We start from the raw sequence: 26,928 nt of genomic DNA, 5'->3' as shown, positions 1-26,928 counted from the left end.
AGACAAAAGAAAGAGAAGTGGACTTGAACTGAGACCTTAGGGAAAACATCCAAAAATCTGATAGACAGAAGCCAAGCATGAGCTTGGGGAGAGGAGCTTCAGACCTCAGAGAAAACTCTACTAGAGAGCGCTGAGGTTTCCTCCACTCTGGATGAACGGCTCGGCAACTCTCTTTGGGCCCTTTTGGCCCATCCGGCTCTGGTGGGGTTCGTTAGGAGATTTCTCTCCAGTGGATTTGTCTTGTTTGCTTTCTAAATCTCTTAAGCTCTACATGCCTCTTAGTATAAAAATGCCAAGAAGTCATTCCAGGACAGGAACCAGCCTGTCCCCTCCTCGTTCCTCGCAGAGGAAGTATTTGAAGGCAAAACAGAATCAGTTGTTCTAGTGAAGAGTTGCTGCCTCAAATAGGACTTGAGCAATCTTGGATGCAGGGCCATGACTTAGACAACCTGGTCACTGGAGTCAACTCATCCATAAAGTTTACACTCTCCACCCCATTGTTTCCATTCATATCTCCCCCACTCTTGCGGGGGGATCATGAAAGGAGACCAAGGAAAAGACCCAGAGGCTCCCTTTCATGGGCACAATAGGATCCCTCCAGGCCCAGGGCTTAGCTACACACACACTAGTTAGCTTCCTGGGTTAGTTTTCTACCCTGACTTCCATTTGCCGCCTCTAATGTGTAACATTAAATATCTTGTTGAAATCAGAAAAAAGTTTAGACTTGGGCATTTCTATTAAAAATTGTTTAATTTTATTTTGAAGAACAAATATTATTTCCTTGCCTCCTTCCCATCTGAAATTGACCCCTTTCCTTGTCTAACTTCCAAGTCCATACCAAGGTATAGCCAGATTTATCATCATCTATTGGAACTTGAGCAACTATTGAAAATAAGTACAGAACAGAGGAAGGTGTGACCACTCTTCTTAAGGTGATTTTAATGTTTCTTTGGTGAGGAATATCAGCCTAAGTATTAGGGGCTGTTTTCCTCAAAAGGGAATAGATTTCACTACTCATCTAATGCAACATGGGATTGCTTATCTCTATTCTTGGTGGAATTTAAGCAAAATCACACATTGTCCCTTGAGAATCTTCAAATATTTGTATCTACTGTGACTCCTAATGCTGCAGTGAGATTGGAGTTCCTGTGGGGAGGCCAGGAACCTCTGAATTGGAAGAGGTGAGAAATGTGACAGTTGAGTGTAGGACAGTTAGTAAAGTTTTAAGGAGCAAGTAAAAAAATTCTCTCCCAGAAGGTGGAAATGGAGAAACTATGGGACTGTGGCTTATCTGATAAATTTGACTTTTACTGAAATGAGGATGTGGACAAACCCAATGAGGAGTGCCATGTGCAATTGAGGGACATTTAAGGTACATCCTAGAAAGGATAAGACATGGAAATATTGACTGGTGTTTCCTGAAGTAAATCTGCAGATCTTATAATAGATTCCTCAAGATAGCATCTAACTGATTTTATTTCCATTTGTAGGTCTCCATATGAAGATGCTTCAATTATTAAATCATTTTGGGTTGTCTCCCCTTTGTATTTAAAGGAAGTCACTATATTAATTTTGAGTTTCAGTGGTCCTGCATCTTCTCACTGAACCTCTCTGTTCTATACTGTACTGCTAGACAGTTGTTTCTAGTTCTTTCACATTACCACTACCCAAATAACAAATGGCACATAGTAGGTACTCAGTTCATGTTTATCATTGCATAGAATTAAGATAACTTTTCACCTAGTTCCTACTCAATTTCCCCTCTCTCCTGCAATCTCCACCAACCCTGGTAAGATTTAACATTAACTGGCTGCCCTAACCAAAAACTGTGATGTGAGCAATCGTTTTCTTTGGCATCTCTAGCTTTTCTGCTCCGTCTTTCAAACTCAGGGATGTTTCCATTATCAATGTGCAGGCACCCAGAGTCCCAGCTCCTGCTGTTGTATGAAGACATCTTGATCCAGACTTCATGCTGGCCGTGGGCATCCCTAGTTTCCCTGATGTGCTCTGGGGACACATGGCAGTATGTCAAAGTTCAGAAGCTACCAGTGCCTCTGAGGCTGTGTTCCTAGGAACTGCCAGGGCCAGGGAGGAGCCGTCATCCTCTATCACTAGCTACTTCTGGAAGCTGAAGACCTTGCTTTCTTTTCTTAGCATTTCCCTCCTTTTTCCTTTCTGAGCACAATTCCCCAACATTACTAACAATGGCAACCGAGTCTCTGAATGGTTAAGTAACTTGTCCAAGGTCACGAGGTAGTAAGAGGTAGAACTGAGATTGTAGATCAAATATATCTAACCACAAAGCTCCTAAATCACACTCTTCCACGGCCACCCCACTGGCCTATGACAAGGGCCCAGTGAGCATCTGAAGATATTTTGGTCCAATCCCTTCCTTCTTCCTCTTTCCTGTGTCCAGGAATATGCTCTCATGCTATGTATTTTATTTCTGCCTCACTATGATCTAGAGAATACACTCTCTTGGATAAAGAATCCTGTTGTCAGACCAGATCTTTTTGACTGCATATTAGTGCATATTGTTTTATTCTCCATTGCTTTCTCAAGCATCGGTTTGCCTGACCTGGTGGTTCGACTGGCTCGTGCTGAGGAAGGGGAGGTGGGGAGTGAAGACAGGAGGATGTCTGGGCAATGCTCTGTCTGTTCCTCCAGGCTGCTATCACCTGACCAAATTGTTTGTTGGATTGCTGTGTTCCAGCCCCAGGGGAGGCCACAATGCCTTGTTTGTTTGTGTATGAGAGTCTCTGGCTTTGATTAGCAGCTAGCTTCAGTGCAGCTGAACATACAATAGGGACCAAAGGATGGGAAAAAAATCCTGCTACAGTTTCCCATTGGAAAGCATTCACTGTCAAGCTTGGATATCCAACAGTGGGGCACAGATGGATAGAGGCTGGGAAAGGTTAGGTGATGGATTCTCCATGCCCTGCAGCCTGTTGTGTGTGATGAAGTCGCTCCTTTACGTGAAGTATTGAGCCTGTTTACGATTAAGGTTTGAGACTGGTATTGATGTGGTTTGACGAGGGGCAAAGACTGGAAGGCTGAAAAGCATGAAGAAGCCCTTGACAAGGGCAAGGGTAAAAACAGTGAAAAAGATGCACCTATCTTAAAGGGCTAGTCACACAGTTTAAAAAATGCCATTACTTTGGCTGCATGGAAGAGGTAAAAATAACTATACCTCTATCAATGAAGGAGGAAAGTAGCAAGTTTTTATATCATAACATAGGCAAAGTTAGTGATTTCATAACATAGACACACTGATAATAGATAATTTATTTCTTCTCATTAAATTAAATATGATATCTAGGGTATGCACCCCCATCTGCTGGTAGCTGAATAATAAGATGTCTGCCTAAAGGAAAGACTCCTCATACATCCTTAGGGGAGTGCGTTAAGTTATCAAGAATTTTTCATCAATAGAATATTTGTCTGGAACACTGTGCATGTTACAAAAAGCCACCATCCATTATCCTAGCTTGTAGGTACCTTATTTCGGTCCTCATAAGGGGGACAAAGCAGGCTTATAGTTAGAAAACCATACAATGATTAAATGGTAAACGAGTGGTTATCAAATTGTCTAGAAGAAGAAGGTATTCCAATCTGGAGTGGAAAGGGAGGCTGCATGAAGAGGGTAGGGTTTTCAAAGACAGAGTGGTATTGTCTATGGCAAGAAGGCACGGGGGAGGCATTGTAGGTGAGGGATGGAGAAAGAGGAATGCCAAAGAGATGATAAAAAGCAAGATACTGGGGGACAGAGAGCAGAAGGGCCTGATTTGTGCAGACAGTGGGTGGCCAAGGAGTGAAAGTTAGGATTAGAAAAAAGTTTTGGGTAACAATAGCAAGACCCTTGAAGGGCAAGCTGATCTGCTCGGATTCTATCCTGATAGATAGTAAGGCATCACTGAAGGTTCTCCACAAGCAAGGAAGGAAAAAACAAAACTTTGCTAGAGTATAAGAAAGATTATTTTCAGAGAAGTAACATATTAGAGGTGGAGAGAATCCGTTAGGTTTTAAAAAGTAATCCTCTGTGTACCACCCCTCCCCCCAAGCCCTTGATCTTTCCAAATTCTGGAAATCCTGTTCACGCTTCAGTGCTTTGCTTAAATACCATCTCCTCCATGAAAATTGTCTTCATTCCTCTAGTTAAAAATGAATACTTATTCCTTATTCTGTTTCACAACTTTCTATGATTTTTCTTTCATAGTTTTTATCCATTCATTCATTCATTCATTCATTCAAAAATATGCAATGAGCACAGTCTACTGGGCTCTATGTTAAGTACTAGGAATGCAGAGATGAATACAACACAGTCTCTGTCTTTAAAGCGCACAGTCTAGTTGGGGGCCAGGCACATCAACAGCAAATGGATGCAATATCAGTGCAATGATCTAGATAGGCACTTTTGAAAGCCCATAAGAGAGACACCTAATTCAGCTGGGGGTGGATTCAGGGCAGGCTTCCAGGAAGAAGTGTCTCCTGACTTGTGTTTAAAGACTGAAAAAGATAAGGGAGAGTGGGAGTTCTTGGTAGAGACAAGAGTGTGAATCCTGACTTCATTCTTATCATATAGCAGTTATTTTAAATGACTGTCTCTCCCCTACTTAACTAGCCCAATGCTTTGCATGATACCAAATGTCTGAAAGAATGAATAAATGAATGGATGGATGGATTTCTGATGCCTTGACATAAGTAGGTACTTAGGAGGAATTCTTTCTGGAGACACTACAAAGGAAAATAAAAGCTATCTGACATTAGGATGGAAGTCTAGATGTTAGGATGGAAGGTAGGGGCATGAAAGGGTAGTGAAAAATGAGATGTTGATCAATTTGAAAGAATTCCAGTGCCACTGATGGAAGAAATCTAGAGAAAAGAGCTGATATGGGGGGAAGAGGGGAGTGTTCTGGGCTAGAAGGAATTGTGGAGAGACTGGATTATCTTCAGAACGCAGTGTGAGCCGGACTCAGGCTTCTCAGGTCTCTGACCTTCATGGGCACCCTCAACGTCTAGGAGACCTTTTCATGAGAAGGAGCCTCAGGCATGTGGTGGACGGTGGTGACCAGGCTCCCATCTAACTCAAATCCCCGAGCTCAGTACCATACCTTCCTCCTCAAGAGATCTTGCGACATACTTTTGCTAGAATGAGGCAAGGCTGTGTTAACAGTTTTCTGGGGAATATATGTTATTACTTTGCTCCTTAATTTAAGGTTTCCTTGGATGCATCAGCTTTCAGGAAAACTCTGTAATGAGGTCTAGGCATTTCACATGCACATGGAATGGTTTGAAGCCACACCTTCCAAAAGAGATCAGTTGGCCTGTGAGTTGCTTTCTGTACTTTGTTTACATTTTAGATGTGGGCTGATCACCACACTGAGATGCCCGCACTTCCCTTGAAACTGCTGATTTTGCTTTGCTCAAAGGAATGATATTCTGCCAGCATGTACAGACTCATTACTTCTGCAGCCAGTGGAAAAAGTAGTTACTCATGAAACTCAACACCAGAGTGACCGTGGAAGCCAGATTGTTATGGCTCAACGAATATTGATTAAAATATGTGGAGAAAAACAAGTGATGGGCCCTCAAAGGGAGAAAGTGTCTTATGTTCAACACTCTGCGGGAAGGCAGACTCTTTCTCCCTCTCTGATATTTTCTTTCTCCAGTTCCAGGATCTTCCTTCATAGTGAGGGCAGAGTTGAGGTAAATGGATCATTTTCATTTTCCTTCCTTAAAAATTATTCTTTCAGCTTTGCTAAAAGAAAAGAAAGCTTGGGAAGTCAAAATTGTCTGGTTTCCAATCCCCAGTTCATTGGAGAGTCAGAAGAGGCAGGAAGTGTCTTGGGGACAGAGATTAGACAAGATGTTTTCTAAGAAAACCATTGAGCCTAGGATATATTATATTTTTTATTGTTCCAGATTAGGATTTAGTCTCCAAGTCCTGTTCCAGGTAATTTGGGGCCTGTGAAGGGTGATGTCTTGTGATTTTACAGAGGTTTTACCTCTTCTGGTTCCTTTGACCAATAAGTAAGCTTCTGCCAGGATGAGCCTATTGTAATACAATTCAGAATCTTTTTTCTGCAGATTCTCCTCTTGATATTAAAAAAAATCATATCCTGTTTAGGCTTCTCTATAATGAAGCTAACAACTAACACCCATGTAATATTTTTCCCTTCACAAATTGCCTTCATATATTTTATCTCATTTAATCCTCAGAAAAATTGTATGAGATCAGTTTTAATAATTTTACCTCTATACAGATGAGGAAAAGGAAGCTTCTAGAATGGAGGAGGCTTGACCAAGGTTTCTCCAAGAAGGTGCCTCATCTACCTCATAGGATAGTTTGGGGAGTTTTCATAGTCTGTAAAAGTATTTTGTAAAATTAATTCCAAAAAAAGTTGGCATTCTGTTCTCTCCTGTGTATAGATTCTGTGCTTTAAAACATTGGCTTACACAATTCTAAAGCAGTTTCTTAAAGAACAGTTCACATGCATTTGGATCTCATGGGGTTGCATCCTCCATTTGAAATCAGAACCTTAATTAATCAGAATATTTATTTTTAACCAGGCCATTTCATATGCAGCAAAGTTTGAGAAACTCTTTGTGTGTGTGTGTGTGTGTGTGTGTGTGTGTGTGTGATAGTTTCACCTTATAGCTATTGAGAATAGGGTCTCTTATGGTGCTAGAAAGTATTGGTTATAGATTCTAGGTTTTAGACCAGACTCTAAGTCTGGTTAATTTTGTATTTGAATTAAATAATTTGAATTTTGCAGGCTTCCACTTCCTTAATTGTAAAACTAGAAGCCTAAAATAAAGGATGTCTAAGATACCCAAAGCACTTTGATTTAGCTTCTGTGCTCTTGCCAGATTTCAGTCTCCCGATTCTTTTCTTTCTCTTCATGATTCTGAATGTGCTTAAGTCAGTGGTTCTTAAAATGTGGTTCCTGATCTGCAGCATCACTTTCACCTAGGAACTCATTAGAAAGGCAGATTCCCAGGTACCACTCCAAACCTATTAAATCAGAAACTCTGAGGGTGGGGTCAGCAATCTGTGTTTTAATAATCCATCTAGGTGATTCTAACACATGATGAAGTCTGAAAACCACTGATTTATGCATTTCTGATCCTGGCTAATACATGCAAATATGTAGTAGTACAATTACAACATCTTGTTTTCTTTGACCTACGCAATAACCGAAAATCTACAGCTCTCTATTCCTCAGGGAAAGGCAATAAGGAAAGTATGATCCCTCTGTTTTTAATACATGACTTCTGAGGGTAAAAACCCGATTTTGCACGGTTCTAAAGTAGCTTCTCTCATACATAGAGATAGAAGTCATATGAAAGTTCGGGAGAGCAATGGTACTTTCAATTACAGGCAGTTTTTGCTTTGCATGGTTCCAATGTGCATGAATTTTTGTTACTACGGTTTAGTTAATTAGCACCTCTTCCCCAGCAGCATGGTGCAAATTTGAGTATATTAACTATAAATAATTGCATAAAGTACAAATTAAACGGCTAGCTCCTCCGTCCACAAATCACTCCATAATTAACAGATTTGCTTTCTGATCAGTGACCAGTCACATCACTTCCTTCATCCTTTGCCCATCATTGGTCCCTGTGCATCTGTTATTCACTTTATGCACAGACAGTGAAGCATGGAGTATTGTTGCCTCGTTGTCTCCCAGTATAAACCCAATGACATTTTTCAAAAACAGACAATTTAAAGAAGAAATTGGCCAACAGAAAGGAATATGCAGGCAAGAAATGAGAGGTGATTTAACACTGGAAGTGAAATTCAGATGAAACATAAATGGAGTTAGCAAAGAAATACCTGTGGGTGGGAACGTTGACAGTGCTGCCAGTGGAGAGGCTCTGCATTACGCATCCTAAGACACTTAGTGGAGCCACGCTTGTCTGTATAAATGAGGAAGGCAGAGAAAACAAAGAGGATGAACATGTCCCAGAGGGACTGATGCTGGCAAGAAACTCACTTTAATGGAATTCTCAAGTATATTTTAAGATGTTGAAAGCATGAAGAATAAAACGTCGGAGGCCAATCCAGACCTAGAAAGGCATATGACAATTGGCCAAGGCATAGAAAAGATGCTCACTCTGTATTGTAATTTACACAGTGAGAAAAAGAAAGCAAGCTGTTCAAAGTAGTCTTGATCAGTATTTTACCAAAAAACCGAAACACTTTAAATCTTAACATTTCTAATGTTGTAAGTTACCGTATACTAAATAAATATGAGCTTTGCTATATTTCTTTATTTCCCTATACATTTACCTCTGATAGTAAGATTTTTTAATGATTTGGCAAAAGATTTTTGAAGCTCAAGAAACAATCATAACTATTCCCAATGATTATTAAGGTTGCTTTCCATGGTTCCACTTTACGTGACCATTTTTATTGTCTCACACTTCTGTGTAAAGCAGTGACTGCCTGTATATATCTGTCTATATATCACTTCTGAGAAATAATGATATGAGATTATATATTTTGTATTTTTAAAATAGAGTATATATGAAAACATCTACCCATTTATTCACTCATCAAATATTTATAGGATGCCCACATACTATACTATACGGCAACACAAGGGTGAAAATGTAGAGGGTACATGCTTTTATTCTTGATGAATGAAGACCCAAATAAGTAGACACAATTTCGGTTAATGGTAAGTTATGAGGAAAATAAAACCGGGTAGTTAGATGGAGAATGATTGTGCTTGTCAAGGGAAGGAGGGATGGCTTAGGGAGGAGAGTATCAGGAAAGGCCTACTGAGTTTCCACCAAATTCTTTTCTGTTCCTGGGCAGGGATAAAAACAACTGTTAAAATGTTATCTCATACAATTTCAATAACTAAGTCTAAAGTTCTTATTCTGTAACTTGAAGTACAATATATTTATGAAAATTAAACAGTTATTAATGTTAAACATACTGCTTTACTTACACGTATGGTCTGTTTTAAAAAAAACAAATAAAAACTCTAAGAATAAATTTATGAATAGAACCTTAACTCAAGACTTAAGCATTAAACAATATTTTATGTTTACTGATTACATGTATTTAAATCTGGGATCATATGTTTGAATTCCAAAGGCTGTGGCTGTATCTCAACTGAGAAATGAATATTAAATAGGGTTTAGACAAGGAGAGGGAACCATATGCTAATGTTCATTAAAAAAGTTGCTCAAGCTTTAGTAAATACCTAGCAAAAGTACTATTGCTATAGAGAAATTACAAATCCACATGTAAAACATTTTTTATCATCCATCATGTAAGAACTTGGCATCAGTGATAAGCACTGTTAATGACAAGAGAAATACTGCCATTACTGCTATAGGGATTTTGTAGTTCGCACATGGGCATAAACAAAGACATGGGGTTATCTTTTTAGGTGGTGAAATATGAAACTGTGAGTATATATTCATTTCATTCTTATTCATATATTCATAATATATGAATAGGAATAAAATATATATGTGTATATATACATGTATATGTGTATATATATGCATATATATATATATATAGATATATATATATATATATAGAGAGAGAGAGAGAGAGAGAGAGAGAATAGTTTAAAAACTATTTTAAAGCCAAACAACTTCAAGCCAAATTTGGTTTAAAGGATTATCTTCTTGCCAAGCAAACATTTCTTTGATTCTTAGTCAAGCTGTGGGCAGGTAGAAGGCTGCCCAAAGCCAGTTTGATATGTGGTATTAACCTTAGAGTTTGGTGGACGTGGGGCTTCTGTGCTAGTTTTGCTGCACGTGTCTTATAATTCAGCACCGCCTGGAGCATGAAAACAATATTGGCAACAGCAGGGGAGGCCTGCCAGCTGTTGGGTCATTTCCTTAACTGTCCATTAGCTTGGATGCTCTGAATGGGACACCTGTGGACACAAAGCACATTGTTGAATGCTCATTACAGAGCCACAGCGCATACAGTTCACCTCAGAGCTGACTTTGAGTCTGCAGAAAATCAAGCCAGAAGTTCTAACACAGAGGGTTCCCCCAATCCCAGCTTGCTCTGCGAGATGAATAACCATCACACTCAGACTTCTAAAGAGGAATAACAAGGTCTCCTGTGGGGTAGGTTGACAATGAGCTGCAGGGCCCCAGAGAGGCCAGAGTGCTGGTTTGTGTAAGGCTACTGCTGTTAGGAATGAAATTCAATTGACAAGCTAATGTCAGAAAATCAAGAGAAAATGGATGATGCAAACTTGGGGAAAACCCCACGATGTTATAAAAGTTTACTTACTTTTCTCTATTCAGTGTCCAGCGTCATATTTTTTTTTTCTACAGTACTCCTGATTCCTGTTTTAGCTCTTTCTCCTATCTAAACACATTCCAGAAGTGTTTTCCTTTTTTTAAAAATCTCTCCCAGCCATAGCTTTAAGTTGTATATGGAGTAAAAGTGTTCATAATCTTATAATAAATATATATTTATTAATGCAAAGGCCAGATATTAAACTCTAAGAGGAAAACAGCAGAACAGAATAGTTAGAAAATACAGTTTGCATTTTAAATAGGACACTAAAATTTTCTGCTTTAAAAAGAGATTTTAGACCCCACGTATGGCTTTTATTTTTTCTATCAGGTGAGTGAGGAGTGAGTGTGAGCATGGGAAAGGGCTGTGTGTGTGTGGGTGAATTATGATGAAAGGTGAATAGGAAAAGAAATAATAAGACTATCTTATTCACTCATGGCATAAAATAATAATAATTAATAATAATAAAATAAAATTGAGGATGCTCAGTGGTTGTCATTTAGATATGAATGCATGTGTTTGTATTTTCCAAGCACATGTCGAGCATATGTATACATGTGTGCAAGGGAATTTCAGAGCTGGAAAAAGGGAGGGATTTGTTTTCTGCCTTTTAGAATGTCATGGGAACTCCTCCATGTGGATTCTTAATTAGTGGACTATGTATCCGGGGGGTATCAAAGAGGGCAGTAGTATTGAGTATGGATTGAAACAGTGACCTAGGCCATCTTAACATTCCCTCTGACCCTTTGATGTCACTTAAACCCTAACCTCAATGTAGAAAAATATAGAGTCAGTGAGTCCTAGCAAAGCTGTGAGAGGCTGGAGACCACGCAGCAGGCACTGCCCACATCAGCAAGATAACTCAGGCCTTGCGCCCAGCCTCTGAGTCCTGAGATCTTGGCAGTTTGTCCTTCTCCTCTTCTGGGCAGGTTTGAATACCATTTGTGGATGCCCAGAAACAGTCTGAGATCTCAGTCAGATTCTGATAAAATGGAAAACAGAACCCTATAGGGGAGAAATCCTGAGCTTTCGGTGATTACAGAGGAAGCTGAACAGCCAAAAAAGGAACTATGAGCTCTGTGAGGAGAGTGGCTGTCTCAGTGAAATGACAGAGATGTTTTTTTTTTTCAGTCCCTGGGAGTGCTTTGCTTCAATGTCAAGTTTTAAGGAAGTACTCAAGAAAGAACTCTCAGGTTATGGGTATTCAGCTCATGCCCTCTAGAGACTTAAGCTTCCTGAGAGGAAATGGAAGGGAGAAAAAGCTAACCTTTGCAATAGCTAACATTTTTTGAGCTGGGATCTCTGATAAATCCTTTATGTAAATGACTTCAATTAATCCTTACAATAATTCTATAAAGAATGGAAACTAATGAATCCCATTTTACAGATGAGAACACTGAGGCTGAGAGTTGTTAAGTACAATTGTTGCTAAGTAAAGCACAAGGTCTTTGGGCTAGTAGGCGAGATCTGAAAGCTAGTGTGTGTGTTACTCCAGAACTCACATAGCTTAGATATTAGTGGGGGGGACGGATATATAGAGAAATAGATAGGTGGGTAGATAGATAGGGGGATTAGAAGCTTCTCCCTTTAGTTAGGTAAAAGGGAAAGACAATGACACTAGTCCCTAAAATGCCAGAGAACAAAGAAACTTGGGTGCTGATGGAGGGGAAGTTAATTCTATGTATTGAGGGCTATGCTTACTGCTTTCAAATACCTTATTTCACTTGAAGGGTTATTATCCCATTTTGCAGATAAGGAAACCGAGGTCTTAGGAAGGTTAAGTAGATTTCTGAAAGTCATCAGCCAGGTGATGAGCAAAGGCTGGATTTGAACTCTGGTTGTCTGACTCCAAAATTCATGCCGTTTATAAACTCACAGTGAATGAAATGAACGTGCTGAAAGATAAAGGAGAGGAAGCATTCCACTCAGAGATGTCTGTGGATGCTGCTCACTCACGTGTTCATTCAGTCATAGCACACACATCTGTGAGTCAGGTCTCTGAAATGGAACACAAGGTTAAATGAAACTTAGAGCTTACCATTTGTTGTCTAAAAATTATGTTATCATGAGCCCAAAATATAAAATATATGTAACACAAAATATGTTATATTAAAATACATGTAACATAAAATATATGTAACGTAAAATATAAGTATAAAATATATTTTTATAACAAAAACATAAAAATAGATGTAAAATATATAAAAGTTAATATTTAATGTGGAGCCACGTGGTAAAACGCTGTATAAAGGAACCAAATGTCAAATAGGTAGCTAGTGGGAAGCAGCCACATAGCACAGGGAGACCAGCTCGGTGCTTTGTGACCACGTAGACGGGTGGGATAGGGAGGGTGGGAGGGAGATGCAAGAGGGAGGAGATATGGGGATGTATGTATATGTATAGCAGATTCACTTTGTTATACAACAGAAACTAACACACCATTGTAAAGCAATTATACTCCAATAAAGATGTTAAAAAAAAAAAAAAAAGAACTCATTTCTATGCTTCAAAGCCTCTGGAATTGCTGGAATTACTAGCAGGGCCAGCAAGGGAAATGTGAGGTGCTGAAATTCTTGGTCTATTTCATACCTTCATCTCCAGTGGGCTCTCTGCACTAGACTGCTTCTTGTGAAGAAAGGCTCAAGTCCATTTTATCCAGGAAATCTTCTTTAAACCTCTGGCCAAGCTCAACATCCACTCCTTGAGCTACTAGGGTACTTACTCATGTCAGCCCTTATTCGCAGGTCCTATACCACTCAGTGTGTGTTGATGCATCTCTTCTCTGCAAAGACAGGAAGGGACTCTGCCTATCTTTTTAAATATAGCACAGTACCCTGCAAGCCAACACTGTTCTACATATAATTATTGTACTGTATTTAATTAAGGTATTCTTTCAGTAAGGCCCTATAAAATCCAGAGACAGAAAGAAAAGACACACATGGTTATCTGTTACTGCATTTGTTGGTGTGGGACAGGAACAGTTTGAAGTTTCTGGTGGATGGAAAGAAAGTCAGTGAAGTTTCAAGGCCTACAGGATTTCCCAAAGTTGAGACTCCTGCGTATGTGGTCAGGAGTTTTGGGCCACCGCGATTGCCACACTGGGGACCTCTGGGACTCCTCTCGTATCTTTACCCACATTTTCACACCCACTGCTCTGTTAGGAAGATTAAAGAAGAAAGTATGATGCTGGAGGTACTTCGACGTTTATAAAATTCTTGATATTCCAACCTATATGATATTCTCCATAACCACATGGGAAAAAATCTAAAAATCACATTCTGATCCCTGAGCTGAGGATACCAGAGGCCAGGATGGTGAAAGCACTTCAGATCCGAAGGCCAGTGCGAGGAGAGCACCCGGAGCCTGCGTCCACATTCCCAGCCCCCTGCTCCCTCCCCACTCACCCAGGGCTTCTTTTCATCAAGCCTGACATCCTAAGTGATGGATTCACTAACATAGTCTCAGAAAAGCTCTAGGGGACTGATGTGATTTCTGATTAAGATTGCCATGCATGTGTGGAAATAAAGAGAGAGAGGGAGACAGAGAGAGAGAGAGACCACCAACCTGAGAGGAACCCCATGTCCAACAGAGAGGCGGGCTTGGGGACAGACAAAGCAGTTAATTGTGAGCAGTTCCACTAAGGGGCCTGGGAAACTTGTGCCCAGAGGGGCGGCTGTGACCCATTTAGCACACAGGCAGTGCTGGCCTTGCATATTCCAACATCCTCTGTGGCCACACACCTGGGTTACCTCATGAGTGCAGCCGTGTTCTTAGAGATTTACGACATTTACCAAATCTGGCAGCTGGCTCATTTGTAGGAAAGGTGATGCTTTGGGAACCCCCTCTGAGACCCCATGCCCCCCATAGGGCTTTAGTGCCCCTGCTTATTGCTCTTGATGAATTGCCGGCCAGTGTCTACAGCAAAGTGCTTTCCACTCTCTTTTGGGCCCTCTTGATCCTTTGGTATCTGCCATTGGTCATTTTGGAAATCAGCTCCCTCCTGTTTGAAAGACGTGAGACCTCTCTTATTAACGTGAGGTGACCTTGGCCTGTCGTTATAAAGGTTTCTTCCATGCGGTCACCTGACATATGTAGTTATGGAAGTGCCTCACTCTGAATTTCTCAGGAACGTGACTTGTTTGTCCTCCCAAGGGATTTTCTTATGTTATTTGAGTTCCCTCCTTCCTACGAAGGGCTCTCCGGATGGAAATTCCAGGGGTGGAAATGAAAGCAGAGGGTAAGCTCCTTGCTCCCAGGGTGCACAGTGGTGAGTGGGGAGACTGAGATGTGAACCCAGGCAGTCTGAGTTCAGCGCCTTGACAATTTTCATTTCTGCCAAGTCTCCAGTGATATGATGCTGCTGGTCAGAGACTGCAGTTTAAGAACAAGGTACGTTAGACATGAAGAATCTCAGAATCAGGTACCTTTAGAATAAGAAGGATCTTGAGAGATTATCCTGTTGAGAGGTTTACTGACTGTATTCAGTAGAGCCTTAGGGCCCTGAAGAGGTACCTCAGGGTGGATGCAGTGGGCAAGGGGAGGTCCCCCAGTTGGGTACAAAATATAATCAGAGCAGCTTATTTTTATATGTTTTATATAGTAGAGTTTTATACATGGTTTTACTTGATAAGAGGTTTTTGCTACTGAAAACAAAAGTGGAACTAAACTACCAATCTAGTCCAGTGTTTTCTTTTCAATATGCAAATGCAGAAACAAAGGCAGAGACTTACTTAAGATCACAGAACGGCATAACTAGGTCTTTCTGGTACGTCATGCTACCTCTCACACTATACAGTTGAGCTGCACATTTGTTCCAGACTCTTGTCTCTCAGCTCCAAACCTACCCTTCTACAGTCTACCCTGTGGTGCTGGAGTCGCGACCCTGCAGACACATTTCTGTTTTGCTAGTTGGCTCCAGGTTAGGCTGTCAGTAATGAGTATTAGAGGGAAATTCAGAGTAACTCAGGGGTTTAAGTGTCTGGGTTTTGTCTGAGTCCAGCTAGATCTCTCCTTTTCAAATATCAGGAACTCTACTTCCCAATGTCCTGACTTGAACATTAGATACCTGGTGAAGCTGTGACTTCAACATAGTTTGTAATTCTGTAACACACACCATTAAATGTTGTGTTTGATTTTCAGAGATGTCAGCCCAGAGGTTACAAGAGATAAGAGATTCTTTTAGGGATGCCACATAACTTCTCTTTTGTGATTTGTGATTGATAAGAATTTAGACTTGAGCTTGCCACTTCTTTCTCTAATCACTGCAGAGTACTCAGAAGAATCCAGCCCACACCACGGTCCTCACAGTTATCATGGCTGCCACAGTGGTCAAGAACATCAGCCATCTGGGCTCTCAAGGCACTTTCTTCAGTAGGCACTTTATCACAATCAACCACAGGTGTTCATTTGATTAACTGTGATGCCGTTGCATTGCATAATTATTAGCATCCTATTTTCCGTTGGCATGGAGCCCATCACTGTGTTCAAACCTAAGGACACAACCAAACCAATTCCTAAATACCATCTATGAGGCTCTGATTCCCTGTTTCATACCTGTCAATTTCTGTATCAATCAGGACCAGCCATGAGAAAAACCACACATTATTTTAAGAGAGAATGAATATAAATATTGGTTAACTATATACAAAGTTATTAACTAGGTAACTGCAAACAAAACACTAAGGAATCATGAAGTATCCCAAAGCAGCATATAGAAGGATGGGTTTGGACCAAAGAGAACATAAAAATTGGTATAATGTATACTGCACATTCATGTATATATAATTTTCCTTGACTTCTAAGCCTATCAAATCTCCTGAGACTGAGTCTGTATTCTTATAGCACTTTTTACTTACTTCTACAATGGCATCTTTGCATTGTGCTACTAATATCTCTATACATGTGTGTCTTCTGTTCACAATAGATTCCTCAATGGTGACTCTCATCTCTGCTATATGCCCTAAGACATGGAACAAAGTAGGTCAATAAATATAGAAGAGAATAAAAAGTCATGATAATGCTGAAACTGCTTTAATTAATAGAGTACTCAAAGTAGACCCTATTCTAGAGAGTGGGCCTGTCTTGGGATTCTACCTTTAGGGTATCATATAGCCTTCTGAAATTTTTGGCTCTGTTGTATAGCTTAATGCTCTGCTTAAATGACTCCAAAATAGATACTTTCTTCTGCCTTCCTAATGTGATTTCTCAGCAGCTAAATGAAAGAGGCTGAATAATAAACCTACATCTATGCCAGTCCAGTAAGACCATGCATGATGAGCATCCAATGCTAAGAAGAGGTTATGTTCCAAGAGGATATGGGTTCTTGTTGGGTTCCTAAGTGGATTAAATGAAGCTTCTCAATCCAAACAAAGAGGATATCTGGTACACTAGATTTCAATCTTTTTGGAGATAGAGGCAAGATTTATACTTGCTTGTAAATTTTCAGAATAGTTCTTGCATATGAATTGAAATAAAAAATCTTAGTGAGAGTTTATTTCATCCTTTGACAGTTATGGAAGGGTTGGCTGAGAGCAGAATTTGACAAGGGAAAGAGTGAGTTTAGGTCAGTTTAAAAAAAATTTTTTTTTAGTTGCAAACAACAAAATCCCATCTGGGTAGTTTAAGCAGTGAGAGATTGATTAAGGAGTAGAGATAGTTCCCACAATTATTGAGAGAGCTGAAGAAATAGATTCTAGGTTGAACTCCTGGGAATGACTCTTAAAAACACACTGCATAGCTGGGTCACTATAGGAGTTGCTGCCTTTGTCATAATCAAAAAACTAAGATTCAGGGCCTCCCTGGTGGCGCAAGTGGTTGAGAGTCCGCCTGCCGATGCAGGGGATACGGGTTCGTGCCCCGGTCTGGGAGGATCCCATATGCCGCGGAGCGGCTGGGCCCGTGAGCCATGGCCGCTGAGCCTGCGCGTCCGGAGCCTGTGCTCCGCAACGGGGGAGGCCACAGCAGTGAGAGGCCCGCATACCGCAAAAAAAAAAAAAAAAAAAAAAAAACTAAGATTCAGGAAGCTGCTACTCAGGAATCACACCATTTCTGTCACAAACAGGAAGGAAGGGAATCAGGATTTCTGGCTAAACCACTTGGCAAATAACAGAGCTACTGTCTCCAGAATCAAGTTGTCCTGTCATAATCCTCACCCACAAACCAGATACCACACCCTTTACCTTTGTCCCCTCATGACTTAATTCCCAAAGTCTCTTATGAGTGCATTGGACTGGCAATTCCCTAAACCACTTGCAAAACAGCTCTAAGATGGGCTGGGAAATATAATTTTCTTCAGAAAAATTGTTTGGTTTTGTTACTCTTTCTGCTTTTTGCTTTTCATTTTCTGCTTCTTGGAAGAGGGTTGGGGTGGGTGTGGAACAAGACAACACGTGATGTGGACTGGGAGATAGACAAGTCAGATGACTCTTGAAGAAGTCTGTTTGGAGACCTAAGTGGGGAGTGAGGGTGACCAGGAGGATTATTGGCTTCAGCAGGATGCGTGAGGGATGGGTAACCAAAAGGGAGAAAAAGAGAGAGTGTTACTAAAATACCTGTGGTAAAATACCTAGAAGCATTTTGTAACAATATCATAGTATAAATAACATGTACCACAGTATAAAATTATCTCAGCATTTTTATTATGCTCAATCTTTGATTTTTCATTTGATTCTCAGAACAATCTTGTGAGGTAGGTAAAAAGTAAGTGAATTAGTTTTAATATCAACTAATTCCTTTACTCCATAATTTATGTTTTACACATTTGTTTTACAGTAAGTTAGAGTATGACTCTACTTAAAATTCAATATTTTAAAATTTTTATTAAAAAACAAATATAATTTTCTAGCTCTCTTTTTACCTTACGTTTTTGTCTGCCCTTGGACCAGATTTTAAAAATCTCCCCTGTGTTAACAGCTTCTATTTTTCATTAAATATGAGGGAGGGATGGGGAAGTAGTTAAAAAAATAAATAGCAACAATCTTTCAAAAGGTAGGTATTTAAACTGAATTTGAAAGCTGAGATAAAGAGTATGTCTCAGAAACTGTAGAGATTTCAGCTTAGCATCAGGCAAAGAAAGCAAATGGGCAGAACAAACCACCCAGACAAGATGTCAAGCCAGACAAGTTTATCTTCAAGCATCTTCCATCTCTCATTTTAGTAGGCATCGCACTGCCTGGTTTCCTGTCCCATTTACCCTTCTCTCTTTCATTGGTAGAAAAGCAAGTAAAACTGTCCTAAGAAATGTACACTGCAGAGACGCCTCAAAGAGAAATGGATGGATTTATTTGTCTGCCTCATTGCTGCACACCCTAATTTATATTCATTTTTCACTGTAGAATGATTAAAACTGTATAATTTTAAAATTGGCTTTGAAAACTACTGGCACCAAAATAGACAATAATTAATATCCTGTCCTTCAAACCAGAAAACATCACACTTCTCCCATGTTGCCAATGTCTGATAGTTTTAATAGATTTCTTAGAGCTTCAGAATTGCCACCTGTATCTTAAAATCAGGTCTATGTATCTTTGTATGACATGGTTAATGGATGATATAAACCCATTTCCTCGGGCATCCCGACCACCCAGTTCACAGAAGAATTGTACCCAACTTACCCTCTTTGCTTTCAGATCCATTTCAATGTCTATGTTAGATCCCATCCTCTTTATCTTTCAGTCCCAACTTCATTGGGCCATTTGAATTAACAGAAAAAGTCATCCTCTCAGGTTTAGAGGTAACAATTTCCACTTGAGCCTGTTAGGGAGCAAAATATCCATCTCAGACAATTCAGGGTAATCCAGTAAATCTCGAGTCAGCCAGTTGATTCAAACCTTCTTGTTCTTCCCTAATCTCTATAGTTCCTAGAATAGTGTCTCAGTTCCATGGAACCTGAGGAATGTCCTAGAGAGAGATGGCGAGATGGAGTTTGGGTCAGGAGCATCTTATCCTTGGTCATTCTGTTTTCTGCAAAGATTTTAATCTTCTCTTATCTTAGGATATAAACTGTGATCATGACCAGATCACCCCAGTGAAGTCCCTTTTGTGATATCTTCAACAAAAATTTGCCTTACCAAGCTCTGAACCCCAAACTCATCAGCAGTTTGGCATAACCTACCATGAAAAGGAAAGAAAGCAGATGGTTAATCCTTCTAGTGGTTTCAACAGGTTTTGGTCAACTGATTTGAGAATCTGATCACCACTGGTAGGATGTAGGACTGTACCTAAGAATGCATGTATTTCTATGAAGTAATGATGTGAAATAGAAGAAATAGTTCTGTGCTGATTTTTTTTTCCTACTGGTAAATCCAGTTTCCCTATATCCCTTCTTCATTTGAGTTGCTAGACAAAACCATAATGCAACCCTCAAGAGAGAACACATATAGCAGATGATAGGAAAAGAGAACAAAATTTATGACTTTTGAATAGTAATCAATTTTGGGGCCTCCAAAGCCATGCAGGACTCAGGGGATAAAGGTTATAATGACAAACAATGAATTGGTTCAGTAAGGGATGGTTTTTCCTCCCCCTGGACGAAAGATTTTACAGCCTGTAAGAAAAGCAAGTCAGAGGGAGTAGGATTGCTAAGATCTAAGCATGTCCTCAGTAGGGATTTTGTAACTCTTCCCTTTGGGAAAAGAGGATAGGAAACATAATCCTAGATAGTTTAGAGGTTCCATGAACAGGTGAAGCTGTTTCTCACTTATGAAGAACAGAGCAAATCTTACATATACACATATATTAAGTATGTATACATTTTATATTGTATTTGTTTGTATTCAAATAAGATAAACTTTTAGTAGAATCAGGATATGACATGATAGAAAGACCATTGGCTTAGGTATCCTAAAATATGGGTCCTGGTTTCAGCTCCACCACAGTCCTACTATGATTACATGATTTTGAGCAAGACATTTCATCTCATCTCTCTTAGCCTCTTACCTCTGAAAACTAAAAGGAGAAAGACCAGATGGCCTCAATAATCTGTTTCATCTCTGGATAACTATGATTTTGAAAATTTACGCCTGTATGTTTAGTCTGAGTTCTTAATCAGGCAAGAGTGAATTTTAATGCATTGGTCTGGTCAGAAATAAAAATTATAAAAAATGGATTGTTTGAAAAGAAAAATCAGTATGAGCAAGTCAGCTCTCCATCCAGTTAGAAGCATTCTTTAAAATATTTAAGTGGCCTTTCCATTCACACATTTATGTAATGATTTATTCTAACAGACATATATTGAGTAATTTCCAGGAACCAGGTTTGGGAATCCTGGTACCTTTCCTGTCCTGCCCTAAAAAGGAATTTACATTGTCAGGAATTAAATAGCTCTCAGATGCTGTACTTCATTGGATCCAGCAGGATGCAAGTATCAGTGAGTTGGGACAGGAAAAGGAATGAACTTTCATGGAAGCTAAGACTAACCATAGGGAAATGTTAACATCCACCAAAGCCCAAACTTTAACTCTTATGTTCAAAGTAACTGACATGCCCACCATTGATAGCTGGTGAATTTTAGCTGTTCCTCTGAGTATTGACTACTTGTAGCATGTGCGACATCATAGACCAAATGGTGCTAGTGTACATCAATCCAGTTATTTTCATATGAGGAGTCTGAAGCCTTGAAAATTGAAGTGATTGTCCAAGATTGCATGTTCGCAAGTGGTAAAGCCAGAACTAAACGTCTAGATCCCTTTTTCTTACTGCTATGATTTTTCCCACCTTATTTAGCTCTGCTACTTGAACAATGGCTTTTTATCATGGCATCCTAACACAAATGTGATCTTCCTAAAACAAAAGTCAGCTATTATTTTGAGGATGAATTTAGATATCTGAACATCTCAGGAGTTGTCACATTTAGCGATGCAAAGTAAAGTACATACTAGCAAGGAGGTAAATAAATTCAGAGTACATTTCCAAATCTGCTGGAAGATGAAAACTCAGCTATTTTTGTTATCCTTGGTCCAGATTTTTCTGTTTCTATAAAAAAATTGTGAGTTAAGCTGTATAACCATTGGTTTTGGCATTTTTTCAAAGGGTTTCTTTCATTTTGCAGAAGACCTCATTTATTCCTAGCTCTCCCTGCTCCCAGGGGGTTGGAAACTCAGCCAGGGCATCTGATTTATATAATTAGCCTTTCGTGAGTATAGATGGCCTCTCACTCCAGCATGAAGTGAGGTGAATTTGAGGAAAAACACTCTTCCTTTATCCTCCTCCTTACCCTCCCTCCCATTCTAGTACTCATTTGTAACCCGAATTACCAGGGAAAGCAATGATTCTACAATCCATTGATCTCACCCCATCAGAGCTTTCAGCCAGAAAGACTTAGAAGCCGTCAATTTCATAATAATGAGTGTATAATGATGGTCCCCTTGGTATTGCTCTCACCCAAATCCCCATTTAGAGACGGTGACTGGAAGGACAAAGCCTAGTGTTTCAGGAAGGGCAGATTTAGGGTAGATCAGCCATGGAAATCAGCATTGGCTCACATGTTCAGGACCTAATGAGAATCTGGCAGAGGCCCAAAAGGAGCTGAATCCACTCTGCCTCTGCATTCTAGTCCCCATTTCAGGGCTTTTCATGAGAAGCTGTAGAATTGTAAAGGAGGAGGTAAGGGAGCCATGCAGGGAGGGGGTCTTCACAAGAGTATTAGCTGCAGGTTAGTCTCTGTCTTGTTTAGAACACTGACAATAGAGCCTCTGATTGTTTCTTCTATGAGAGATTCTTCCACACTCATCTCTAGTCTTATTTTGTGTGAGATGTTCAAGGGCCTTGCCCTTGACAGTGGTAAGTATGTATGTTTGAAGTTCATGAGATTTCCGCTCGAGCTCGTGTGAATTTGCCAGTGTTACTATCGGCCTCATCTTTTTTTTTCCCCAATCACAATACATCACCTCCTTCAATTGTATTCTTATGCTCAAAACCTAAGTGCTAGAAAATGTAGATGGTCAGAAAAGTATCATTGACAGATGGAAAAACTAGGGAACATGCAACAGTTATTTAGGACTAATGCCAAATTTTCTGGGAAAATGGTTTTAGATTTCTATTTGAAAGTAGCTGGAATATGTCAGCAAGTAGGGGACTTTGCTTCCCGCAAATACAGTTCTTATCAAGCTACATGGGTGCAGGTGATGTCCCATTGGTGGGAGAGAAATGGATCACAGGTGGCAGAAACATTTTCTTGCCCTCACTTTTTTTTATCTGGATGCATGTGGCGTCGCCTTGGATTCACATAAAATGAAAACTTTTTACTTTGGAGTGCTAATCTGAGAGACAGCTCTCATGGAAAAAAACAAACAGGTGTTCAGATAGATGATTAATAAGTTATTAAATGTTTACATCTTGTGAGGGTGGAGGAAATATGGTGAATGCTGCAGAATCACTGAACTCTATCTAGTTTTGATCTGAATTTAATGCTGTTTTTTCTTCACACCTAACATTCTTAGACTGAGGGGAAATACTCTGTTCTCTAGCCTCTGTGCTGTTACCACGTTGGTTGACTGTGAGGCCATTGGCCAGTCAGAGTTGGGCCACTTTCTTAGGTTGCAGTTTGATCTTGGGGACGTCAGATTGCTCAGCCAAGATAGTTGAAATAAAGATTGACTCTATGTGTAACAAATAATATATCTGCTGTCACTTGCTTTCTGACACATAAAAACATTTCCTCTGGATGAGTGTAGATTTTAGGGTCTCAGTTCTCAACTCTGTGAGCAGGTGTCCCAGCTGCTGTATCTCCTGGCTCCCAACGGTGCCATCAAGATGTTTAAAGAACAATCCCAGAGGCTCAGGCCTTCTCCCTTTGGTTCTCCTTTAGCTGCATTCTTATTTTACGAAGGTGTGACACAAGTAAAGGGCGTTCTTTTTTTTAAAAAAATAAATTTATTTATTTATTTTTGGCTGCGTTGGGTCTTTGTTGCTGTGCGTGGGCTTTCTCTAGCTGTGGCAAGCGGGGGCTACTCTTCGTTGTGGTGTGTGGGCTTCTCACTGTGGTGGCTTCTCTTGTTGCAGAGCATGGGCTCTAGGCGCACAGGCTTCAGTAGTTGTGGCACATGGGCTCAGCAGTTGTGGCTCGCGGGCTCTAGAGGGCAGACTCAGTAGTTGTGGCGCACGGGCTTAGTTGTTTGTGGCATGCGGGATCTTCCTGGACCAGGGCTCGAACCCGTGTCCCCTGCATTGGCAGGTGGATTCTTAACAACTGCACCACCAGGGAAGGCCCTAGGCATTCATTTTTGAAACAGTTGGCCCCTTTCAGCTAACTCGATTCGGGAAATGTGCAGTGCTGCTTTTCAGCCCCTGGGTTTTTATTTTCGTGAACTCACAACTTGCCCTCCATACCAGCTCCTTACTCCTCCCCTTTTCTTTCCTGGCAGTCCTCCTCTTTTGCCCTCTCTGCTTCTTAGCTTGCTTCTCAGCCAGTAGGGCTTTCTTCTTCATCTCCTGCTTATTGATGAATGACTTTCATTCATCTTTCTCTCTCTTTTTGGGGGGGCAGCGAAGGGGAGTGGGGTGGTCTATGAATAGCTATAGGCTCTGCCTGCTCCCATTTTTCCACTTGACTACTCAGTTCCATGGAGACAGAAAATGGAGGGGAGCAGCAGGGTAGGAGGCACCAGGGTCAGAGGTCAAGAGTGGTCACCTTTTGAATTAAAGCTTCTGATTTCCACTGCGGATAACATATTGTCGCCCAAAGTAACTGTGCAAGTACTTGACTGTCAGAAGGCTCAAAGCAAAGGGAGAGAGGAGAAAAAAGGGGGGAAAGATCAGAGAGAAGGGGAGGAATGCAAACCCTGGGGTCAGTTAACATGATTTGCAGTGTTTTTTGAGATCGTGTTTCATGACTCCATGCAAGGGCCATTATGCTTTGTATCATTCTCTGTATGTTCTCAAGGGGTGGACCTGGAATATATTGTGCAGCCTGTATATAGATTACAGCCTTCCTACCTTGTAGACAGCTTTATTTAAAACTATTTAACTAGGTGGCAAACTATTGTGCAACATCAAAGCTTTTTTGGTGGGAGAGGGGTAATGCTACATGTTAAATTTATTCTTACTTCCTAGAGACTTTGCAAGACTTTGCATTCAACAGGCCCTTTGCTGGCCCTATTTGGCATTACATATGCCCTTAAGTTTATCTGTTTTAGTTTCTTAGTGACTGCCTCCTGGGTAAACTGCAAGAAATTCTATAGATGTAGATCAGTGAGTGATATTTGCTTGGTTTTTCACTCATATGTGCGTTTTAACATCCCCAAATATAATTGTGGTGAGGAATGGATTAACAACAGGATGAAATTGTAATTTTCCCACTGAATTTTTAAGGGCTGGGTCTCTATTCTATTCATTTCATCTTTATGCACATAGTACTAACCTCAGCAGTATTCAGTAATTGTGTATGGAAAAAATGGATGTTAAACAAGGGGAATTTAAGAATTTTTTGTCATCTTAAGTACTTTTTACATGCTAGGCTATTACTTGGTTTATATCAAAAGATCCAAATACAAATTGGGAGTCAGCCTAAGAGAAGTTTTCATGCGATTAGGCTTTACTTTGGTCTGGGGAAAGGCTTTCATTCTAATAATACAATAATAATCAGATGGAATCCTCAAAATATAACCGTTCAACCTGAGTCTACGGTAAAATAAAAGGATGTCCATAGCACAGTCATTTTAAAGTCTGGCAACTCATCAGAATCACTTGGGAAACTTTAAAATTCTTCCTGGGCTTCATAACTGATGATTCTGGTGTGCGACTTGTTTCATAAACTACTATCATAGTGCAGGGAAAGTAAAGAAGGAATAAGTTGTGCAAATAAACTCTTCAATCTGAAGCACTTAGTAGAATTCAGAGCCATATACAACAAAATTCCATTATAAAAACAACAAAAAAATACAAAGAGAGTGTTATGAAACAAAGCTATTTCCATGTCTCATGCAGCTGGCCCATAGAAACAGTGCCTTATTGATATGATTACAATAAATACTATACAATGAATAAACATGAACATCAAGTGCTTTCTCTCTGAAGCCATATAAGTAATAGCTATTGTTTCATGAAGGAACTAAATTGCGTACAGTTTACATTGAGAGTGGGGAGAGCAGAGCAGAATTGATATACTTTTTGAGTTATTTTGAGATATTTATGCATCTGTGCCCTACCATTAAATAGTACATGCTATATACTCCAACCACCTATCAAGAAAATAAAATGAGATAATTCAAGTGGAAATCGCTTAAAATTATAAAAGCACCAAGTAAGTGTAAGGTGGAGTCCACTATTACATTCTGCCTAAAAAATTTCATGTCAAGGACAGCAACCACAATATTGAATACCTTGTGAAATTCCTTATCAAAAAAGTTAACCTGGAGCTCACACCCAGAAGTGATTGGAGGGAGAGTGTGCTGATGGTCCATAAAACTCCTTGTGATATTTGGCATTGTTGCTGGTAAATTCAACTTCCTTTTACATTTTTGATTTCCTAGTCTATTCTGAATTTTGCTTTATCTAGTCTATTCTGAATCTAGTCTGAATCTAGTCTGAAGTCTATTCTTTATCTAGTCTATTCTGAATTTTTTTTTCACTGAATTTCACCTGATGGCCAGAACTGTCTATTTTCATTTTAAAAGCAACCAAATTCGGGGCTTCCCTGGTGGCACAGTGGTTGAGAATCTACCTGCCAGTGCAGGGGACATGGTTTCGTGCCCTGGTCCGGGAAGATTCCCACGTGCTGCGGAGCAACTAAGCCCGTGAGCCACAACTACTGAGCCTGCGCGTCTGGAGCCTGTGCTCCGCAACAGGAGAGGCTGCGACAGCGAGAGGCCCGCGCACCGCGATGAAGAGTGGCCCCCGCTCGCCGCAACTGGAGAAAGCCCTCGCACAGAAACGAAGACCCAAGACAGCCAAAAATAAATAAATAAATAAATAAATCTATTTTTTTAAAAAAAGCAACCAAATTCTTCTTTTTACCATTAGTTAAATATTGTGTTACAATACCAACAACATTTGGGTCATTTGGTAACTAAGGGCCGGCAGACATGGTATGTGGCCTCTGCTTTGTTTCTTACTAGCTGTGTCAAACTTCTTCATGGCATTTAGCTTCTCTGAGAACTAGGTTTCACCTCTGGAGTATGGGGATAATACAGATTGCCCCACTTGCTTCACAAAATGGTTGGGATCAAATAAGAAAATCTGCACAATATTCTAAGTAAATCATAAATTACTGAATAAATGTAGGGACCTTTTAGGCTTTACTTTCTTTATTATATTGACTTCTCTTAAAAAAATTTTTTTTTAGTTTTTAAATTTTTTGGCTGCACTGCACAGCATGTGGGATATTAGTTCCCTGACCAGGGATGGAACCCGAGCCCCCTGCAGTGGAAGCGCGGAGTCTTAACCGCCGGACCACCAGGGAAGTCCCTGTATTGACTTCTCTTAAATCTCTGTATAATTTTTATTTTACACAAAAATAATTTTTATTTTACAAAAAATAATTTTTATAACATTTACTTCTAAAAAGAATGCCTTTAAGATGTGTTATTTGAAAACCCAAGAAATAACAAAAACAAGAAATTACTAGAACTTTTAAGGGACATATATTAACGTTGTGATTCTTATCCTGGATTTTTGACGACCAAGAGTAAAGCATTCTGGGTTACCTC

General features: G+C 40.0%; 1 protein-coding gene across 1 annotated transcript in view; it reads left to right on the top strand.

Annotated features, from left to right (window-relative positions):
- PTN (pleiotrophin) overlaps nt 1-26,928 on the top strand; it is an 86,229-nt gene that overhangs the window by 9,280 nt on the left and 50,021 nt on the right. The gene's annotated exons all lie outside the window — the stretch shown is intronic.

The sequence above is a fragment of the Mesoplodon densirostris genome, chromosome 9 (assembly GCF_025265405.1).
Source record: "Mesoplodon densirostris isolate mMesDen1 chromosome 9, mMesDen1 primary haplotype, whole genome shotgun sequence".
Taxonomy (NCBI): domain Eukaryota; kingdom Metazoa; phylum Chordata; class Mammalia; order Artiodactyla; family Ziphiidae; genus Mesoplodon; species Mesoplodon densirostris.
This window is presented reverse-complemented; position numbering and strand designations above follow the sequence as displayed.